Raw genomic sequence first — 22464 nt, forward strand, 5'->3', positions numbered from 1 at the left:
AGAGCCCCACATTGCCTGCGCAGTGGGGGCATGAAAACGCTCTCTCAGGGGCTGCCTTACCTCCCTCCAAGGAAGAGAGCCTACCCGGCCGCCTTAAGGCTGAAAGTCACATTGTCCTGGGAAGTGCTACCTGGGAAGTCAGTTTGCAGGCGCAATGGCCGCTGGGTGCACGTGTATGCCTAGGGCTCCCACACTGCCCAGAACATCAAGGCTCCCTCCACACACCCCTTCCGACACGTTTGCTCAGCAGGAGAGAGCTCGCGAAAGTAGGCCTTTCTTGGCCCGGGAAGTGAGGACCTATTTGCAGGCCTCTTGTACGGGCGTCTGCAGAGCACCACACTTGCTGTGCGAGCGAAGCCTAAAAACCCAATCTCTGGGGCTGCCTTTCCTCCCTCCAAGGAAGACCGCCTGCTTGGCCGCCTTGAAGCTGACAGTCACCTTGGGCTGGGAAGTGCTAGTTGCGAAGTCAGTTTCCACGGGCAATAGCCGCTGGGTGCACGTGTATGCCTAGGGCTCCCACACTGCCCAGAACATCAAGGTTCCGTCCACACAGCTCTTCCCTCACGTTAGCTCTGCAGTAAAGAGCTCACGAAACTAGGCCTTTCTTGGCTCAGGAAGTGAGGACCTGTTTGCAGTCCACTTGTACTGGAGTCTGCAGAGCCCAACACTTGCTGTGCGAAGGAGGCCTAAAAACACCGTCTGTGGGTCTGCCTTTCCTCCCTCCAAGGAAGACAGCCTGCTTTGCCGCCTTCAAGCTGACAGTCACATTGGTCTGAGAAGTGCTAGTTGGGAAGTCAGTTTTCAGGGCCAATGGCCGCTGGCTGCACGTTTACAGCTAGGCCTCCCACACTGCCCGGGAACATCAAGGCTCCCTCCTCATAGCCCTTCCGTCCTGTTTGCTCAGCAGGAAAGAGCTCACGAAACTAGGCCTTTCCTGGCTCAGGAAGTGAGGACCTGTTTGCAGGCCTCTTGTACTGTCGTCTACAGAGCCCCAAACTTGCTGTGCGAGGCAGGCATAAAAGCACAGTCTCTGAGGCTGCCTTTCCTCCATCCAAGGAAGAGAGCCTGCTCGGCCGCCTTCAAGCTGACTGTCATTTGGGCTGGGAAGGGCTAGTTGCGAAGTCAGTTTTGACGGGCAATTGCCGCTGGGTGCATGTGTATGCCTAGGGCTCCCACACTGCCCAGAACATCAAGGTTCCCTCCACACAGCTCTTCCGTCACGTTAGCTCTGCAGTAAAGAGCTCACGAAACTAGGCCTTTCTTGGCTCGGGAGGTGAGGACCTGTTTGCAGTCCACTTGTACTGGAGTCTGCAGAGCCCCACACTTGCTCTGCGAGGGAGGCATAAAAACACAGTCTCTGGGGCTGCCTTTCCTCCCTCCAAGGAAGAGAGCCTGCTCGGCCGCCTTCAAGCTCACAGTCACCTTGGTCTGAGAAGGGCTAGTTGGGAAGTCAGTTTTCAGGGGCAATGGCCGCTGGGTGCACGTGTATGCCTAGGGCTCCCACACTGCCCAGAACATCAAGGTTCCCTCCACACAGCTCTTCGGTCACCTTAGCTCTGCAGGAGAGAGATCGCGAAACTAGGCCTTTCCTGGCTCGGGAAGTGAGGACCTGTTTGCAGGACTCTTGTACGGGCGTCTGCAGAGCCCCACACTTGCTGTGCGAGGGAGGCATAAAAACACAGTCTCTGGGGCTGCCTTTCCTCCCTCCAACGAAGAGAGCCTACCCGGTCACCTTCTGGCTGAAAGTCACATCGGGCTTGGAAGTGCCATTTGGGAAGACTGTTTTCAGGGGCAATGGCCGCTGGCTGCACGTTTACAGCTAATCCTCCCACACTGCCCGGGAACATGAAGGCTCCCTCCACACAGCTCTTCCGTCACGTTAGCTCTGCAGGAGAGAGCTTGCGAGACTAGGCCTTTCCTGGCTCGGGAAGTAAGGACCTGCTCGCAGCAGTATGGGTCGGGCCTCTCAAGAGCCCCACGTTGCCTGCGCACTGGGGGCATGAAAACGCTCTCTCAGGGGCTGCCTTTCCTCCCTCCAAGGAAGAGAGCCTACCCCGCCGCCTTCTGGCTGAAAGTCACATCGGGCTAGGAAGTGCTACCTGGGATGTCAGTGTGCAGGGGCAATGTCCGCTGGGTGCACGTGTATGCCTAGGGCTCCCACACTGCCCAGAACATCAGGGTTCCCTCCACACAGCTCTTTCCTCACGTTAGCTCTGCAGTAAAGAGCTCACGAAACTAGGCCTTTCTTGGCTCGGGAACTGAGGACCTGTTTGCAGGCCTCTTGTACTGGCGTCTGCAGAGCCCAACAATGGCTGTGCGAGGGAGGCCTAAAAACACAGTCTGTGGGTCTGCCTTTCCTCCCTCCAAAGAACACCGCCTGCTTTGCCGCCTTCAAGCTGAAAGTCACATTGACCTGGGAAGTGCTACCTGGGAAGTCAGTTTGCAGGGGCAATGGCCGCTGGGTGCACGTGTATGCCTAGAGCTCCCACGCTGACCAGAATATCAAGGCTCCCTCCACACACCCCTTCCGACACGTTTGCTCAGCAGGAGAGAGCTCGCGAAAGTAGGCCTTTCTTGCCTCGGGAAGCGAGGACCTGTTTGCAGGCCTCTGGTACGGGCGTCTGCAGAGCACCACACTTACTGTGCGAGCGAAGCCTAAAAACGCAATCTCTGGGGCTGCCTTTCCTCCCTCCAAGGAAGACCACCTGCTTGGCCGCCTTCAAGCTGACAGTCACCTTGGGCTGGGAAGTGCTAGTTGCGAAGTCAGTTTCCACGGGCAATAGCCGCTGGGTGCACGTGTATGCCTAGGGCTCCCACACTGCCCAGAACATCAAGGTTCCCTCCACACAGCTCTTCCGTCACGTTAGCTCTGCAGGAGAGAGACGGCGAAACTAGGCCTTTCTTGGCTCGGGAAGTGAGGACCTGTTTGCCGGCCTCTTGTACTGGTGTCTGCAGAGCCCCACACTTGCTGTGCGAGGGAGGCCTAAAAACCCAATCTCTGGGGCTGCCTTTTCTGGGTCCAAGGAAGACCGCCTGCTCGGCCACCTTCAAGCTGCCAGTCACATTGGTCTGAGAAGTGCTAGTTGGGAAGTCAGTTTTCAGGGCCAATGGCCGCTGGGTGCACGTGTATGCCTAGGGCTCCCACACTGCCCAGAACATCAAGGTTCCCTCCACACAGCTCTTCCCTCACGTTAGCTCTGCAGGAAAGAGCTCACGAAACTAGGCCTTTCTTGGCTCGGGAGGTGAGGACCTGTTTGCAGACCTCTTGTACGGGCGTCTGCAGAGCACCACACTTGCTGTGTGAGCGAAGCCTAAAAACCCAATCTCTGGGGCTGCGTTTCCTCCCTCCAAGGAAGACCGCCTGCTTGGCCGCCTCCAAGCTGACGGTCACCTTGGGCCGGGAAGTGCTAGTTGCAAATTCAGTTTTCATGGGCCATGGCCGCTGGCTGCACGTTTACAGCTAGGCCTCCCACACTGCCCGGGAACATCAAGGCTCCCTCCACACAGCTCTTCCGTCACGTTTCCTCTGCAGGAGAGAGCTCGCGAGACTAGGCCTTTCTTGACTCGGGAAGCGAGGACCTGCTCGCAGCACTATGGGTCGGGCCTCTCAAGAGACCCACGTTGCCTGCGCCCGGGAGGCATGAAAACGCTCTCTCTGGGGCTGCCTTTCCGCCCTCCAAGGAAGAGAGCCTGCCCGGCCGCCTTCTGGCTGAAAGTCACATGGGGCTTGGAAGTGCTATTTGGGAAGTCAGTTTGCAGGGGCAATGGCCGCCGGGTGCACGTGTATGCCTAGTGCTCCCACATTGCCGACTGCATCAAGGTTCCCACCACACAGCTCTTCGGTCACCTTAGCTCTGCAGGAGAGAGCTCATGTAACTAGGCCTTTCTTGGCTCGGGAAGTGAGGACCTGTTTGCAGGCCTCTTGTACTGGCGTCTGCAGATCCCCACACTTGCTGTGCGAGAGAGGGATAAAAACACAGTCTCTGGGGCTGCCTTTCCTCCCTCCAAGGAAGACAGCCTGCTCGGCCGTCTTCAAGCTGACAGTCACATTGGGCTGGGAAGTGCTACCTGGGAAGTCAGTTTGCAGGGGCCATCGGCGCTGGCTGCACGTTAACAGCTAGGCTTCCCACACTGCCCGAGAACATCAAGGCTCCCTCCACACAGCTCTTCCATCACGTTAGCTCTGCAGTAAAGAGCTCACGAAACTAGGCCTTTCTTGGCTCGGGAAGTGAGGACCTGTTTGCAGGCCTCTTGTACTGGCGTCTGCAGAGCCCAACAATGGCTGTGTGAGGGAGGCCTAAAAACACAGTCTGTGGGTCTGCCTTTCCTCCCTCCAAGGAAGACCGCCTGCTTTGCCGCCTTCAAGCTGAAAGTCACATTGTCCTGGGAAGTGATGCCTGGGAAGTCAGTTTGCAGGGGCAATGGCCGCTGGGTGCACGTGTATGCCTAGGGCTCTCACACTGCCCAGAACATCAAGGTTCCCTCCACACAGCTCTTCCCTCACGTTAGCTCTGCAGGAAAGAGCTCACGAAACTAGGCCTTTCTTGGCTCGGGAGGTGAGGACCTGTTTGCAGGCCTCTTGTACGGGCGTCTGCAGAGCACCACACTTGCTGTGTGAGCGAAGCCTAAAAACCCAATCTCTGGGGCTGCGTTTCCTCCCTCCAAGGAAGACCGCCTGCTTGGCCGCCTCCAAGCTGACGGTCACCTTGGACCGGGAAGTGCTAGTTGCAAATTCAGTTTTCATGGGCCATGGCCGCTGGCTGCACGTTTACAGCTAGGCCTCCCACACTGCCCGGGAACATCAAGGCTCCCTCCACACAGCTCTTCCGTCACGTTTCCTCTGCAGGAGAGAGCTCGCGAGACTAGGCCTTTCTTGACTCGGGAAGCGAGGACCTGCTCGCAGCACTATGGGTCGGGCCTCTCAAGAGACCCACGTTGCCTGCGCCCGGGAGGCATGAAAACGCTCTCTCTGTGGCTGCCTTTCCGCCCTCCAAGGAAGAGAGCCTGCCCGGCCGCCTTCTGGCTGAAAGTCACATGGGGCTTGGAAGTGCTATTTGGGAAGTCAGTTTGCAGGGGCAATGGCCGCCGGGTGCACGTGTATGCCTAGTGCTCCCACATTGCCGACTGCATCAAGGTTCCCACCACACAGCTCTTCGGTCACCTTAGCTCTGCAGGAGAGAGCTCACGTAACTAGGCCTTTCTTGGCTCGGGAAGTGAGGACCTGTTTGCAGGCCTCTTGTACTGGCGTCTGCAGATCCCCACACTTGCTGTGCGACAGAGGGATAAAAACACAGTCTCTGGGGCTGCCTTTCCTCCCTCCAAGGAAGACAGCCTGCTCGGCCGTCTTCAAGCTGACAGTCACATTGGGCTGGGAAGTGCTACCTGGGAAGTCAGCTTGCAGGGGCCATCGGCGCTGGCTGCACGTTAACAGCTAGGCTTCCCACACTGCCCGAGAACATCAAGGCTCCCTCCACACAGCTCTTCCATCACGTTAGCTCTGCAGTAAAGAGCTCACGAAACTAGGCCTTTCTTGGCTCGGGAAGTGAGGACCTGTTTGCAGGCCTCTTGTACTGGCGTCTGCAGAGCCCAACAATGGCTGTGCGAGGGAGTCCTAAAAACACAGTCTGTGGGTCTGCCTTTCCTCATTCCAAGGAAGACCGCCTGCTTTGCCGCCTTCAAGCTGAAAGTCACATTGTCCTGGGAAGTGCTACCTGGGAAGTCAGTTTGCAGGGGCAATGGCCGCTGGGTGCACGTGTATGCCTAGGGCTCCCACACCGCCCAGAACATACATCAAGGTTCCCTCCACACAGCTCTTTCCTCACGTTAGCTCTGCAGTAAAGAGCTCACGAAACTAGGCCTTTCTTGGCTCGGGAAGTGAGGACCTGTTTGCAGGCCTCTTCTACTGGCGTCTGCAGAGCCCAACAATGGCTGTGCGAGGGAGGCCTAAAAACACAGTCTGTGGGTCTGCCTTTCCTCCCTCCAAGGAAGACCGCCTGCTTTGCCGCCTTCAAGCTGAAAGTCACATTGTCCTGGGAAGTGCTGCCTGGGAAGTCAGTTTGCAGGGGCAATGGCCGCTGGGTGCACGTGTATGCCTAGGGCTCTCACACTGCCCAGAACATCAAGGCTCCCTCCACACAGCCCTTCCGTCACGTTTGCTCAGCATGAGAGAGCTCGCGAAAGTAGGCCTTTTTTGGCTAGGGAAGTGAGGACCTGTTTGCAGGCCTCTTGTACTGTCATCTGCAGAGCCCCACACTTGCTGTGCGAGGCAGGCATAAAAACACAGTCTCTGGGGCTGCCTTTCCTCCCTCCAAGGAAGTGAGCCTGCTCGGCCGCCTTCAAGCTGACAGTCACCTTGGGCTGGGAAGTGCTAGTTGCGAAGTCAGTTTTCACCGGCAATGGCCGCTGGGTGCATGTGTATGCCTATGGCTCCCACACTGCCCAGAACATCAAGGTTCCCTCCACACAGCTCTTCCTTCACGTTAGCTCTGCAGTAAAGAGCTCACGAAACTAGGCCTTTCTTGGCTCGGGAGGTGAGGACCTGTTTGCAGTCCACTTGTACTGGAGTCTGCAGAGCCCAACCCTTGCTGTGCGAAGGAGGCCTAAAAACACCGTCTGTGGGTCTGCCTTTCCTCCCTCCAAGGAAGACCGCCTGCTTGGCCGCCTTCAAGCTGAAAGGCACATCGGACTGGGAAGTGCTAGTTGGGAAGTCAGTTTTCAAGGCCAATGGCCGCTGGGTGCACGTGTATGCCTAGGGCTCCCACACTGCCCAGAACATCAAGGTTCCCTCCACACAGCTCTTCCCTCACGTTAGCTCTGCAGTAAAGAGCTCACGAAACTAGGCCTTTCTTGGCTCGGGAGGTGAGGACCTGTTTGCACTCCACTTGTACTGGAGTCTGCAGAGCCCAACACTTGCTGTGCGAAGGAGGCCTAAAAACACCGTCTGTGGGTCTGCCTTTCCTCCCTCCGAGGAAGACCGCCTGCTCGGCCGCCTTCAAGCTGCAAGTCACATTGTGCTGGGAAGTGCTACCTGGGAAGTCAATTTTCAGGGGCCATGGCTGCTGGCTGCACGATTACAGCTAGGCCTCCCACACTGCCCGGGAACATCAAGGCTCCCTCCACAAAGCTGTTCCGTAACGTTAGCTCTGCAGGAGAGAGCTCGCGAGACTAGGCCTTTCCTGGCTCGGGAAGTGAGGACCTGCTCGCAGCAGTATGGGTCGGGCCTCTCAAGAGCCCCACGTTGCCTGCGTACTGGGGGCATGAAAACGCTCTCTCAGGGGCTGCCTTTCCTCCCTCCAAGGAAGAGAGCCTACCCGGCCGCCTTCTGGCTGAAAGTCACATCGGGCTAGGAAGTGCTACCTGGGAAGTCAGTTTGCAGGGGCAATGGCCGCTGGGTGCACGTGTATGCCTAGGGCTCCCACACTGCCCAGAACATACATCAAGGTTCCCTCCACACAGCTCTTTCCTCACGTTAGCTCTGCAGTAAAGAGCTCACGAAACTAGGCCTTTCTTGGCTCGGGAAGTGAGGACCTGTTTGCAGGCCTCTTGTACTGGTGTCTGCAGAGCCCCACACTTGCTGTGCGAGGGAGGCCTAAAAACCCAATCTCTGGGGCTGCCTTTTCTGGGTCCAAGGAAGACCGCCTGCTCGGCCGCCTTCAAGCTGACAGTCACATTAGTCTGAGAAGTGCTAGTTGGGAAGTCAGTTTTCAGGGCCACTGGCCGCTGGGTGCACGTGTATGCCTAGGGCTCCCACACTGCCCAGAACATCAAGGTTCCCTCCACACAGCTCTTCCCTCACGTTAGCTCTGCAGTAAAGAGCTCACGAAACTAGGCCTTTCTTGGCTCGGGAGGTGAGGACCTATTTGCAGTCCACTTCTACTAGAGTCTGCAGAGCCCAACACTTGCTGTGCGAAGGAGGCCTTAAAACACCGTCTGTGGGTCCGCCTTTCCTCCCTCCAAGGAAGACCGCCTGCTCGGCCGCCTTCAAGCTGCAAGTCACATTGTCCTGGGAAGTGCTACCTGGGAAGTCAGTTTGCAGGGGCAATGGCCGCTGGGTGCACGTGTATGCCTAGGGCTCCCACGCTGCCCAGAACATCAAGGGTCCCTCCACACACCCCTTCCTTCACGTTTGCTCAGCAGGAGAGAGCTCGCGAAAGTAGGCCTTTCTTGGCTCGGGAAGTGAGGACCTGTTTGCAGGCCTCTTGTGCTGGCGTCTGTAGAGCACCACACTTGCTGTGCGAGCGCGACCTAAAAACCCAATCTCTGGGGCTGCCTTTTCTCCGTCCAAGGAAGACCGCCTGCTCGGCCGCCTTCAAGCTGAAGATCACATTGTGCTGTGATGTGCTACCTGGGAAGTCAATTTTCAAGGGCCATGGCCGCGCTGCACGTTTACGTCTAGGCCTCCAACACTGCCCGGGAACATAAAGGCTCCCTCCACACAGCTCTTCCTCACATTAGCTCTGCAGTAAAGAGCTCGCGAGACTAGGCCTTTCCTGGCTTGGGAAGTGAGGACCTATTTGCAGGCCTCTTGTACTGGCGTATGCAGAGGTCAACACTTGCTGTGCGAGGGAGGCATAAAAACACCGTCTGTGGGTCTGCCTTTCCTCCCTCCAAGGAAGACCGACTCCTTTGCCGCATTCAAGCTGAAAGTCACATTGACCTGGGAAGTCCTACCTGGGAAGTCAGTTTGCAGGGGCCATGGCCGCTGGGTGCACGTGCATGCCTAGGGCTCCCACACTGCCCAGAACATCAAGGTTCCCTCCACACAGCTCTTCCCTCACGTTAGCTCTGCAGGAGAGAGATCGGGAAACTAGGCCTTTCTTGGCTCGGGAAGTGAGGACCTGTTTGCAGGCCTCTTGTACTGGCGTCTGCAGAGCCCAACAATGGCTGTGTGAGGGAGGCCTAAAAACACAGTCTGTGGGTCTGCCTTTCCTCCCTCCAAGGAAGACCGCCTGCGTTGCCGCCTTCAAGCTGAAAGTCACATTGCCCTGGGAAGTGCTGCCTGGGAAGTCAGTTTGCAGGGGCAATGGCCGCTGGGTGCACGTGTATGCCTAGGGCTCTCACACTGCCCAGAACATCAAAGTTCCCTCCACACAGCTCTTCCCTCACGTTAGCTCTGCAGGAAAGAGCTCACGAAACTAGGCCTTTCTTGGCTCGGGAGGTGAGGACCTGTTTGCAGGCCTCTTGTACGGGCGTCTGAAGAGCACCACACTTGCTGTGTGAGCGAAGCCTAAAAACCCAGTCTCTGGGGCTGCGTTTCCTCCCTCCAAGGAAGACCGCCTGCTTGGCCGCCTCCAAGCTGACGGTCACCTTGGACCGGGAAGTGCTAGTTGCAAATTCAGTTTTCATGGGCCATGGCCGCTGGCTGCACGTTTACAGCTAGGCCTCCCACACTGCCCGGGAACATCAAGGCTCCCTCCACACAGCTCTTCCGTCACGTTTCCTCTGCAGGAGAGAGCTCGCGAGACTAGGCCTTTCTTGACTCGGGAAGCGAGGACCTGCTCGCAGCACTATGGGTCGGGCCTCTCAAGAGACCCACGTTGCCTGCGCCCGGGAGGCATGAAAACGCTCTCTCTGGGGCTGCCTTTCCGCCCTCCAAGGAAGAGAGCCTGCCCGGCCGCCTTCTGGCTGAAATTCACATGGGGCTTGGAAGTGCTATTTGGGAAGTCAGTTTGCAGGGGCAATGGCCGCCGGGTGCACGTGTATGCCTAGTGCTCCCACATTGCCGACTGCATCAAGGTTCCCACCACACAGCTCTTCGGTCACCTTAGCTCTGCAGGAGAGAGCTCACGTACCTAGGCCTTTATTGGCTCGGGAAGTGAGGACCTGTTTGCAGGCCTCTTGTACTGGCGTCTGCAGATCCCCACACTTGCTGTGCGAGAGAGGGATAAAAACACAGTCTCTGGGGCTGCCTTTCCTCCCTCCAAGGAAGACAGCCGGCTCGGCCGTCTTCAAGCTGACAGTCACATTGGGCTGGGAAGTGCTACCTGGGAAGTCAGTTTGCAGGGGCCATCGCCGCTGGCTGCACGTTTACAGCTAGGCTTCCCACACTGCCCGAGAACATCAAGGCTCCCTCCACACAGCTCTTCCATCACGTTAGCTCTGCAGTAAAGAACTCACGAAACTAGGCCTTTCTTGGCTCGGGAAGTGAGGACCTGTTTGCAGGCCTCTTGTACTGGCGTCTGCAGAGCCCAACAATGGCTGTGCGAGGGAGGCCTAAAAACACAGTCTGTGGGTCTGCCTTTCCTCCCTCCAAGGAAGACCGCCTGCTTTGCCGCCTTCAAGCTGAAAGTCACATTGTCCTGGGAAGTGCTGCCTGGGAAGTCAGTTTGCGGGGAAATGGCGGCTGGGTGCACGTGTATGCCTAGGGCTCTCACACTGCCCAGAACATCAAGGCTCCCTCCACACATCCCTTTCATCACGTTAACTCTGCAGGAGAGAGCTCGCGAAACTAGGCCTTTCCTGGCTCGGGAAGTGAGGACCTGTTTGCAGGACTCTTGTACGGGCGTCTGCAGAGCCCCGCACTTGCTGTGCGAGGGAGGCATAAAAACACAGTCTCTGGGGCTGCCTTTCCTCCCTTCAAGGAAGAGAGCCTACACGGTCACCTTCTGGCTGAAAGTCACATCGGGATTGGAAGTGCTATTTGGGAAGACTGTTTTCAGGCGCAATGGCCGCTGGGTGCACGTGTATGCCTAGGGCTCCCACACTGCCCAGAACATCAAGGTTCCCTCCACACAGCTCTTCCGTCACGTTAGCTCTGCAGGAGAGAGACTGCGAAACTAGGCCTTTCTTGGCTCGGGAAGTGAGGACCTGTTTGCCGGCCTCTTGTACTGGTGTCTGCAGAGCCCCACACTTGCTGTGCGAGGGAGGCCTAAAAACCCAATCTCTGGGGCTGCCTTTTCTGGGTCCAAGGAAGACCGCCTGCTCGGCTGCCTTCAAGCTGACAGTCACTTTGGTCTGAGAAGTGCTAGTTGGGAAGTCAGTTTTCAGGGGCAATGGCCGCTGGGTGCACGTGTATGCCTAGGGCTCCCACACTGCCCAGAACATCAAAGTTCCCTCCACACAGCTCTTCCCTCACGTTAGCTCTGCAGGAAAGAGCTCACGAAACTAGGCCTTTCTTTGCTCGGGAGGTGAGGACCTGTTTGCAGGCCTCTTGTACGGGCGTCTGCAGAGCACCACACTTGCTGTGTGAGCGAAGCCTAAAAACCCAATCTCTGGGGCTGCGTTTCCTCCCTCCAAGGAAGACCGCCTGCTTGGCCGCCTCCAAGCTGACAGTCACCTTGGGCCGGGAAGTGCTAGTTGCAAATTCAGTTTTCATGGGCCATGGCCGCTGGCTGCACGTTTACGGCTAGGCCTCCCACACTGCCCGGGAACATCAAGGCTCCCTCCACACAGCTCTTCCGTCACGTTTCCTCTGCAGGAGAGAGCTCGCGAGACTAGGCCTTTCTTGACTCGGGAAGCGAGGACCTGCTCGCAGCACTATGGGTCGGGCCTCTCAAGAGACCCACGTTGCCTGCGCTCGGGAGGCATGAAAACGCTCTCTCTGGGGCTGCCTTTCCGCCCTCCAAAGAAGAGAGCCTGCCCGGCCGCCTTCTGGCTGAAAGTCACATGGGGCTTGGAAGTGCTATTTGGGAAGTCAGTTTGCAGGGGTAATGGCCGCCGGGTGCACGTGTATGCCTAGTGCTCCCACATTGCCGACTGCATCAAGGTTCCCACCACACAGCTCTTCGGTCACCTTAGCTCTGCAGGAGAGAGCTCACGTAACTAGGCCTTTCTTGGCTCGGGAAGTGAGGACCTGTTTGCAGGCCTCTTTTACTGGCGTCTGCAGATCCCCACACTTGCTGTGCGAGAGAGGGATAAAAACACAGTCTCTGGGGCTGCCTTTCCTCCCTCCAAGGAAGACAGCCTGCTCGGCCGTCTTCAAGCTGACAGTCACATTGGGCTGGGAAGTGCTACGTGGGAAGTCAGTTTGCAGGTGCCATCGCCGCTGGCTGCACGTTTACAGCTAGGCTTCCCACACTGCCCGAGAACATCAAGGCTCCCTCCACACAGCTCTTCCATCACGTTAGCTCTGCAGTAAAGAGCTCACGAAACTAGGCCTTTCTTGGCTCGGGAAGTGAGGACCTGTTTGCAGGCCTCTTGTGCTGGCGTCTGTAGAGCACTACACTTGCTGTGCGAGCGCGACCTAAAAACCCAATCTCTGGGTTGCCTTTTCTCCGTCCAAGAGAGACCGCCTGCTCGGCCGCCTTCAAGCTGAAGATCACATTGTGCTGTGATGTGCTACCTGGGAAGTCAATTTTCAAGGGCCATGGCCGCGCGCTGCACGTTTACGTCTAGGCCTCCAGCACTGCCCGGGAACATAAAGGCTCCCTCCACACAGCTCTTCCTCACATTAGCTCTGCAGTAAAGAGCTCGCGAGACTAGGCCTTTCCTGGCTTGGGAAGTGAGGACCTATTTGCAGGCCTCTTTTACTGGCGTATGCAGAGGCCAACACTTGCTGTGCGAGGGAGGCATAAAAACACCGTCTGTGGGTCTGCCTTTCCTCCCTCCAAGGAAGACCGACTCCTTTGCCGCATTCAAGCTGAAAGTCACATTGACCTGGGAAGTCCTACCTGGGAAGTCAGTTTGCAGGGGCCATGGCCGCTGGGTGCACGTGCATGCCTAGGGCTCCCACACTGCCCAGAACATCAAGGTTCCCTCCACACAGCTCTTCCCTCACGTTAGCTCTGCAGGAGAGAGATCGGGAAACTAGGCCTTTCTTGGCTCGGGAAGTGAGGAATTGTTTGCAGGCCTCTTGTACTTGCGTCTGCAGAGCCCAACAATGGCTGTGTGACGGAGGCCTAAAAACACAGTCTGTGGGTCTGCCTTTCCTCCCTCCAAGGAAGACCGCCTGCTTTGCCGCCTTCAAGCTGAAAGTCACATTGTCCTGGGAAGTGCTGCCAGGGAAGTCAGTTTGCAGGGGAAATGGCCGCTGGGTGCACATGTATCTCTAGGGCTCTCACACTGCCCAGAACATCAAGGCTCCCTCCACACATCCCTTCCATCACGTTAACTCTGCAGGAGAGAGCTCGCAAAACTAAGCCTTTCCTGGCTCGGGAAGTGAGGACCTGTTTGCAGGACTCTTGTACGGGCATCTCCAGAGCCCCGCACTTGCTGTGCGAGGGAGGCATAAAAACACAGTCTCTGGGGCTGCCTTTCCTCCCTCCAAGGAAGAGAGCCTACCCGGTCACCTTCTGGCTGAAAGTCACATCGGGCTTGGAAGTGCTATTTGGGAAGACTGTTTTCAGGGGCAATGGCCGCTGGGTGCACGTGTATGCTTAGGGCTCCCACACTGCCCAGAATATCAAGGTTCCCTCCACACAGCTCTTCCGTCACGTTAGCTCTGCAGGAGAGAGATCGCGAAACTAGGCCTTTCTTGGCTCGGGAAGTGAGGACCTGTTTGCAGGCCTCTTGTACTGGTGTCTGTAGAGGCCTACACTTGCTGTGCGAGGGAGTCCTAAAACCCCAATCTATGAGGCTGCTTTTTCTGCGTCCAAGGTAGACCGCCTGCTCGGCCGCCTTCAAGCTGACAGTCACATTGGTCTGAGAAGTTCTAGTTGGGAAGTCAGTTTTCGGGGCCAATGGCCGCTGGGTGCACGTGTATGCCTAGGGCTCCGACACTGCCCAGAACATCAAGGTTCCCTCCACACAACTCTTCCCTCACGTTAGCTCTGCAGTAAAGAGCTCACAAAACCGGGCCTTTCTTGGCTCGGGAGGTGAGGACCTGTTTGCAGTGCACTTGTACTGGAGTCTGCAGAGCCCAACAGTTGCTGTGCAAAGGAGGCCTAAAAACACCTTCGGTGGGTCCGCCTTTCCTCCCTCCAAGGAAGACCGCCTGCTCGGCCGCCTTCAAGCTGAAAGTCACATTGTGCTGGGAAGTGCTACCTGGGAAGTCAATTTTCAGGGGCAATGGCCGCTGGCTGCACGATTACAGCTAGGCCTCCCACACTGCCGGGAACATCAAGGCTCCGTCCACACAGCTCTTCCGTCCTGTTTGCTCAGCAGGAAAGAGCTCACGAAACTAGGCCTTTCCTGGCTCAGGAAGTGAGGACCTGTTTGCAGGCCTCTTGTACTGTCGTCTACAGAGCCCCACACTTGCTGTGCGAGGCAGGCATAAAAGCACAGTCTCTGGAGCTGCCTTTCCTCCATCCAAGGAAGAGAGCCTGCTCGGCCGCCTTCAAGCTGACAGTCACTTGGGCTGGGAAGGGCTAGTTGCGAAGTCAGTTTTGACGGGCAATGGCCGCTGGGTGCATGTGTATGCCTAGCGCTCCCACACTGCCCAGAACATCAAGGTTCCCTCCACACAACTCTTCCGTCACGTTAGCTCTGCAGTAAAGAGCTCACGAAACTAGGCCTTTCTTGGCTCGGGAGGTGAGGACCTGTTTGCAGTCCACTTGTACTGGAGTCTGCAGAGCCCCACACTTGCTCTGCGAGGGAGGCATAAAAACACAGTCTCTGGGGCTGCCTTTCCTCCCTCCAAGGAAGAGAGCCTGCTCGGCCGCCTTCAAGCTCACAGTCACCTTGGTCTGAGAAGGGCTAGTTGGGAAGTCAGTTTTCAGGGGCAATGGCCGCTGGGTGCACGTGTATGCCTAGGGCTCCCACACTGCCCAGAACATCAAGGTTCCCTCCACACAGCTCTTCGGTCACCTTAGCTCTGCAGGAGAGAGATCGCGAAACTAGGCCTTTCCTGGCTCGGGAAGTGAGGACCTGTTTGCAGGACTCTTGTACGGGCGTCTGCAGAGCCCCACACTTGCTGTGCGAGGGAGGCATAAAAACACAGTCTCTGGGGCTGCCTTTCCTCCCTCCAACGAAGAGAGCCTACCCGGTCACCTTCTGGTTGAAAGTCACATCGGGCTTGGAAGTGCCATTTGGGAAGACTGTTTTCAGGGGCAATGGCCGCTGGGTGCACGTGTATGCCTAGGGCTCCCACACTGCCCACAACATCAAGGTTCCCGCCACACAGCTCTTCCGTCACGTTAGCTCTGCAGGAGAGAGCTTGCGAGACTAGGCCTTTCCTGGCTCGGAAAGTAAGGACCTGCTCGCAGCAGTATGGGTCGGGCCTCTCAAGAGCCCCACGTTGCCTGCGCACTGGGGGCATGAAAACGCTCTCTCAGGGGCTGCCTTTCCTCCCTCCAAGGAAGAGAGCCTACCCCGCCGCCTTCTGGCTGAAAGTCACATCGGGCTAGGAAGTGCTACCTGGGATGTCAGTGTGCAGGGGCAATGTCCGCTGGGTGCACGTGTATGCCTAGGGCTCCCACACTGCCCAGAACATCAGGGTTCCCTCCACACAGCTCTTTCCTCACGTTAGCTCTGCAGTAAAGAGCTCACGAAACTAGGCCTTTCTTGGCTCGGGAAGTGAGGACCTGTTTGCAGGCCTCTTGTACTGGCGTCTGCAGAGCCCAACAATGGCTGTGCGAGGGAGGCCTAAAAACACAGTCTGTGGGTCTGCCTTTCCTCCCTCCAAGGAAGACCGCCTGCTTTGCCGCCTTCAAGCTGAAAGTCACATTGACCTGGGAAGTGCTACCTGGGAAGTCAGTTTGCAGGGGCAATGGCCGCTGGGTGCACGTGTATGCCTAGGGCTCCCACGCTGACCAGAACATCAAGGCTCCCTCCACACACCCCTTCCGACACGTTTGCTCAGCAGGAGAGAGCTCGCGAAAGTAGGCCTTTCTTGCCTCGGGAAGCGAGGACCTGTTTGCAGGCCTCTGGTACGGGCGTCTGCAGAGCACCACACTTGCTGTGCGAGCGAAGCCTAAAAACCCAATCTCTGGGGCTGCCTTTCCTCCCTCCAAGGAAGACCACCTGGTTGGCCGCCTTCAAGCTGACAGTCACCTTGGGCTGGGAAGTACTAGTTGCGAAGTCAGTTTCCACGGGCAATAGCCGCTGGGTGCACGTGTATGCCTAGGGCTCCCACACTGCCCAGAACATCAAGGTTCCCTCCACACAGCTCTTCCCTCACGTTAGCTCTGCAGTAAAGAGCTCACGAAAATAGGCCTTTCTTGGCTCGGGAGGTGAGGACCTGTTTGCAGTCCACTTGTACTGGAGTCTGCAGAGCCCAACACTTGCTGTGCGAAGGAGGCCTAAAAACACCGTCTGTGGGTCCGCCTTTCCTCCCTCCAAGGAAGACCGCCTGCTCGGCCGCCTTCAAGCTGCAAGTCACATTGTGCTGGGAAGTGCTACCTGGGAAGTCAATTTTCAGGGGCCATGGCCGCTGGCTGCAAGTTTACAGCTAGGCCTCCCACACTGCCCGTGAACATCAAGGTTCCCTCCACGCAGCTCTTCTGTCACGTTAGCTCTCTAGGAGAGAGCTCGCGAGACTAGGCCTTTCCTGGCTCGGGAAGTAAGTACCTGCTGGCAGCAGTATGCGTCGGGCCTCTCAAGAGCCCCACGTTGCCTGCGCTCTGGGGGCATGAAAACGCTCTCTCAGGGGCTGCCTTTCCTCCCTCCAAGGAAGAGAGCCTACCCGGCCGCCTTCTGGCTGAAAGTCACATCGGGCTAGGAAGTGCTACCTGCGATGTCAGTTTGCAGGGGGAATGGCCGCTGGGTGCACGTGTATGCCTAGGGCTCCCACACTGCCCAGAACATCAGGGTTCCCTCCACACAGCTCTTCCCTCACGTTAGCTCTGCAGTAAAGAGCTCACGAAACTAGGCCTTTCTTGGCTCGGGAAGTGAGGACCTGTTTGCAGGCCTCTTGTACTGTCGTCTACAGAGCCCCACACTTGCTGTGCGAGGCAGGCATAAAAACACAGTCGCTGGGTCTGCCTTTCCTCCCTCCAAGGAAGACCGACTGCTCGGCCCCCTTCCAGCTGACAGTCACCTTGGGCTGGGAAGTGCTAGTTGCGAAGTCAGTTTTCACGGGCAATGGCCGCTGGGTGCACGTGTATGCCTAGGGCTCCCACACTGCCCAGAACATCAAGGTTCCCTCCACATAGCTCTTCCGTCACGTTAGCTCTGCAGGAGAGAGACCGCGAAACTAGGCCTTTCTTGGCTCGGGAAGTGAGGACCTTTTTGCAGGCCTCTTGTACTGGCGTCTGCAGAGCCCAACAATGGCTGTGCGAGGGAGGCCTAAAAACACAGTCTGTGGGTCTGCCTTTCCTCATTCCAAGGAAGACCGCCTGCTCTGCCGCCTTCAACCTGAAAGTCACATTGTCCTGGGAAGTGCTACCTGGGAAGTCAGTTTGCAGGGGCAATGGCCGCTGGGTGCACGTGTATGCCTAGGGCTCCCACGCTGCCCAGAACATCAAGGGTCCCTCCACTCACCCCTTCCTTCACGTTTGCTCAGCAGGAGAGAGCTCGCGAAAGTAGGCCTTTCTTGGCTCGGGAAGTGAGGACCTGTTTGCAGGCCTCTTGTACGGGCGTCTGAAGAGCACCACACTTGCTGTGCGAGCAAAGCCTAAAAACCCAATCTCTGGGGCTGCCTTTCCTCCCTCCAAGGAAGACCGCCTGCTCGGCCGCCTTCCAGCTGACAGTCACCTTGGGCTGGGAAGTGCTAGTTGCGAAGTCAGTTTTCACGGGCAATGGCCGCTGGGTGCACGTGTATGCCTAGGGCTCGCACACTGCCCAGAACATCAAGGTTCCCTCCACACAGCTCTTCCGTCACGTTAGCTCTGCAGCAGAGAGACCGCGAAACTAGGCCTTTCTTGGCTCGGGAAGTGAGGACCTGTTTGCCGGCCTCTTGTACTGGTGTCTGCAGAGCCCCACACTTGTTGTGCGAGGGAGGCCTAAAACCCAATCTCTGGGGCTGCCTTTTCTGGGTCCAAGGAAGACCGCCTGCTCGGCCGCCTTCAAGCTGACAGTCACATTGGTCTGAGAAGTGCTAGTTGGGAAGTCAGTTTTCAGGGCCAATGGCCGCTGGGTGCACGTGTATGCCTAGGGCTCCCACACTGCCCAGAACATCAAGGTTCCCTCCACACAGCTCTTCCCTCACGTTAGCTCTGCAGGAAAGAGCTCATGAAACTAGGCCTTTCCTGGCTCGGGAGGTGAGGACCTGTTTGCAGTCCACTTGTACTAGAGTCTGCAGAGCCCAACACTTGCTGTGCGGAGGCCTTAAAACACCGTCTGTGGGTCCGCCTTTCCTCCCTCCAAGGAAGACCGCCTGCTCGGCCGCCTTCAAGCTGCAAGTCACATTGTGCTGGGAAGTGCTACCTGGGAAGTCAATTTTCAGGGGCCATGGCCGCTGGCTGCGCGTTTACAGCTAGGCCTCCCACACTAGCCGGGAACATCAAGCCTCCCTCCACACAGCTCTTCCGTCACGTTAGCTCTGCAGGAGAGAGCTCGCGAGACTAGGCCTTTCCTGGCTCGGGAAGTAAGGACCTGCTCCCTGCAGTATGGGTCGGGCCTCTCAAGAGCCCCACGTTGCCTGCGCTCTGGGGCCATGAAAACGCTCTCTCAGGGGCTGCCTTTCCTCCCTCCAAGGAAGAGAGCCTACCCGGCCGCCTTCTGGCTGAAAGTCACATCGGGCTAGGAAGTGCTACCTGGGATGTCAGTTTGCAGGGGCAATGGCCGCTTGGTGCACGTGTATGCCTAGGGTTCCCACGCTGCCCAGAACATCAAAGCTCCCTCCAAACAGCTCTTCCCTCACGTTAGCTCTGCAGTAAAGAGCTCACGAAACTAGGCCTTTCTCGGCTCGGGAAGTGAGGACCTGTTTGCAGGCCTCTTGTACTGGCGTCTGCAGAGCCCAACAATGGCTGTGCGAGGGAGGCCTAAAAACACAGTCTGTGGGTCTGCCTTTCCTCATTCCAAGGAAGACCGCCTGCTTTGCCGCCTTCAAGCTGAAAGTCACATTGTCCTGGGAAGTGCTACCTGGGAAGTCAGTTTGCAGGGGCAATGGCCGCTGGGTGCACGTGTATGCCTAGGGCTCCCACGCTGCCCAGAACATCAAGGGTCCCTCCACACACCCCTTCCTTCACGTTTGCTCAGCAGGAGAGAGCTCGCGAAAGTAGGCCTTTCTTGGCTCGGGAAGTGAGGACCTGTTTGCAGGCCTCTTGTACGGGCGTCTGAAGAGCACCACACTTGCTGTGCGAGGTAGGCATAAAAACACAGTCTCTGGGGCTGCCTTTCCTCCCTTCAAGGAAGAGAGCCTACACGGTCACCTTCTGGCTGAAAGTCACATCGGGATTGGAAGTGCTATTTGGGAAGACTGTTTTCAGGGGAAATGGCCGCTGGGTGCACGTGTATGCCTAGGGCTCTCACACTGCCCAGAACATCAAGGCTCCCTCCACAAACCCCTTCCGTCACGTTTGCTCAGCAGGAAAGAGCTCACGAAACTAGGCCTTTCTTGGTTCACGAAGTGAGGACCTGTTTGCAGGCCTCTTGTACGGGCGTCTGCAGAGCCCAACACTTGCTGTGCGAAGGAGGCCTAACAACACCGTCTGTGGGTCTGCCTTTCCTCCCTCCAAGGAAGAGTGCCTGCTCGGCTGCCTTCAAGCTGACAGTCACATTTGTCTGAGAAGTGCTAGTTGGGAAGTCAGTTTTCAGGGCCAATGGCCGCTGGCTGCACGTTTACAGCTAGGCCTCCCACACTGCCCGGGAACATTAAGGCTCCCTCCACATAGCCCTTCCGTCACGTTTGCTCAGCAGGAAAGAGCTCCCGAAACTAGGCCTTTCTTGGCTCAGGAAGTGAGGACCTGTTTGCAGGCCTCTTGTACTGTCGTCTACAGAGCCCCACACTTGCTGTGCGAGGCAGGCATTAAAACACAGTCTCTGGGGCTGCCTTTCCTCCCTCCAAGGAAGAGAGCCTGCTCGGCCGCCTTCAAGCTGACAGTCACCTTGGGCTGGGAAGGGCTAGTTCGAAGTCAGTTTTGACGGGCAATGGCCGCTGGGTACATGTGTATGCCTAGGGCTCCCAAACTGCCCAGAACATCAAGGTTCCCTCCACACAGCTCTTCCCTCACGTTAGCTCTGCAGTAAAGAGCTCACAAAACTAGGCCTTTCTTGGCTCGGGAGGTGAGGACCTGTTTGCAGTCCACTTGTACTTGAGTCTGCAGAGCCCAACACTTGCTGTGCGAGGCAGGCATTAAAACACAGTCTCTGGGGCTGCCTTTCCTCCCTCCAAGGAAGAGAGCCTGCTCGGCCGCCTTCAAGCTCACATTCACCTTGGTCTGAGAAGTGCTAGTTGGGAAGTCAGTTTTCAGGGGCAATGGCCGCTGGGTGCACGTGCATGCCTAGGGCTCCCACACTGCCCAGAACATCAAGGTTCCCTCCACACAGCTCCTCCCTCACGTTAGCTCTGCAGGAAGAAATCGCGAAACTAGGCCTTTCCTGGCTCGGGAAGTGAGGACCTGTTTGCCGGCCTCTTGTACTGGTGTCTGCAGAGCCCCACACTTGCTGTGCGAGGGAGGCCTAAAAACACCGTCTGTGGGTCCGCCTTTCCTCCCTCCATGGAAGACCGCCTGCTCGGCCGCCTTCAAGCTGACAGTCACATTGGTCTGAGAAGTGCTAGTTGGGAAGTCAGTTTTCAGGGCCAATGGCCGCTGGGTGCACGTGTATGCCTAGGGCTCCCACACTGCCCAGAACATCAAGGTTCCCTCCACACAGCTCTTCCCTCACGTTAGCTCTGCAGTAAAGAGCTCACGAAACTAGGCCTTTCTTGGCTCGGGAGGTGAGGACCTGTTTGCAGTCCACTTGTCCTGGAGTCTGGAGAGCCCAACACTTGCTGTGCGAAGGAGGCCTAAAAACACCGTCTGTGGGTCCGCCTTTCCTCCCTCCATGGAAGACCGCCTGCTCGGCCGCCTTCAAGCTGCAAGTCACATTGTGCTGGGAAGTGCTGCCTGGGAAGTCAATTTTCAGGGGCCATGGCCGCTGGCTGCACGTTTACAGCTAGGCCTCCCACACTACCCGGGAACATCAAGCCTCCCTCCACACAGCTCTTCCGTCACGTTAGCTCTACAGGAGAGAGCTCGCGAGACTAGGCCGTTCCTGGCTCGGGAAGTAAGGACCCGCTCGCAGCAGTATGGGTCGGGCCTCTCAAGAGCCCCACGTTGCCTGGGCACTGGGGGCATCAAAACGCTCTCTCAGGGGCTGCCTTTCCTCCCTCCAAGGAAGAGAGCCTACCCGGCCACCTTCTGGCTGAAAGTCACATCGGGCTAGGAAGTGCTGCCTGCGATGTCAGTTTGCAGGGGCCATGGCCGCTAGGTGCACGTGCTTGTCAGGGCTCCCACACTGCCCAGAACATCAAGGTTCCCTCCACACAGCTCTTCCCTCACGTTAGCTCTGCAGTAAAGAGGTCACAAAACTAGGCCTTTCTTGGCTCAGGAAGTGAGGACCTGTTTGCAGGCCTCTTTTAATGGCGTCTGCAGAGCCCAACACTTGCTGTGCGAGGGAGGCCTAAAAACAAAGTCTGTGGGTCTGCCTTTCCTCCCTCCAAGGAAGACCGCCTGCTTGGCCGCCTTCAAGCTGAAAGGCACATCGGACTGGGAAGTGCTAGTTGCGAAGTCAGTTTTCAGGGGCCAATGGCCGCTGGCTGCACTTTTACAGCTAGGCCTCCCACACTGCCCGGGAACATCAAGGCTCCCTCCACACAGCTCTTCCGTCACGTTAGCTCTGCAGGAGAGAGCTCGCGAGACTAGGCCTTTCCTGGCTCGAGAAGTGAGGACCTGCTCGCAGCAATATGGGTCGGGCCTCTCAAGAGCCCCACGTTGCCTGCGCGCTGGGTCATGAAAACGCTCTCTCAGGGGCTGCCTTTCCTCCCTCCAAGGAAGAGAGCCTACCTGGCCGCCTTGAAGCTGACAGTCACATTGGTCTGAGAAGTGATAGTTGGAAAGTCAGTTTTCAGGGCCAATGGCCGCTCGGTGCACGTGTATGCCTAGGGCTCCCACACTGCCCAGAACATCAAGGTTCCCTCCACACAGCTCTTCCCTCACGTTAGCTCTGCAGTAAAGAGCTCACGAAACTAGGCCTTTCTTGGCTCGGGTGGTGAGGACCTGTTTGCAGTCAACTTGTAATGGAGTCTGCAGAGCCGAACACTTGCTGTGCGAAGGAGGCCTAAAAACAAAGTCTGTGGGTCTGCCTTTCCTCCCTCCAAGGAAGACCGCCTGCTTGGACGCCTTCAAGCTGAAAGGCACATCGGACTGGGAAGTGCTAGTTGCGAAGTCAGTTTTCAGGGGCCAATGGCCGCTGGCTGCACGTTTACAGCTAGGCCTCCCACACTGCCGGGGAACATCAAGGCTCCCTCCACACAGCCCTTCCGTCACGTTTGCTCAGCAGGAAAGTGTTCACGAAACTAGGCCTTTCTTGGCTCGGGAAGTGAGGACCTGTTTGCAGGCCTCTTGTACTGTCGTCTGCAGAGCCCCACACTTTCTGCGCGAGGGAGGCATAAAAACACAGTCTCTGGGGCTGCCTTTCCTCCCTCCAAGGAAGAGAGCCTGCTCGGCCGCCTTCAAGCTGACAGTCACCTTGGTCTGAGAAGTGCTAGTTGGGAAGTCAGTTTTC

This window comes from Giraffa tippelskirchi, chromosome 1 (genome assembly GCF_054371585.1).
Source record: "Giraffa tippelskirchi isolate mGirTip1 chromosome 1, T2T-mGirTip1v1.2.pri, whole genome shotgun sequence".
NCBI lineage: Eukaryota > Metazoa > Chordata > Mammalia > Artiodactyla > Giraffidae > Giraffa > Giraffa tippelskirchi.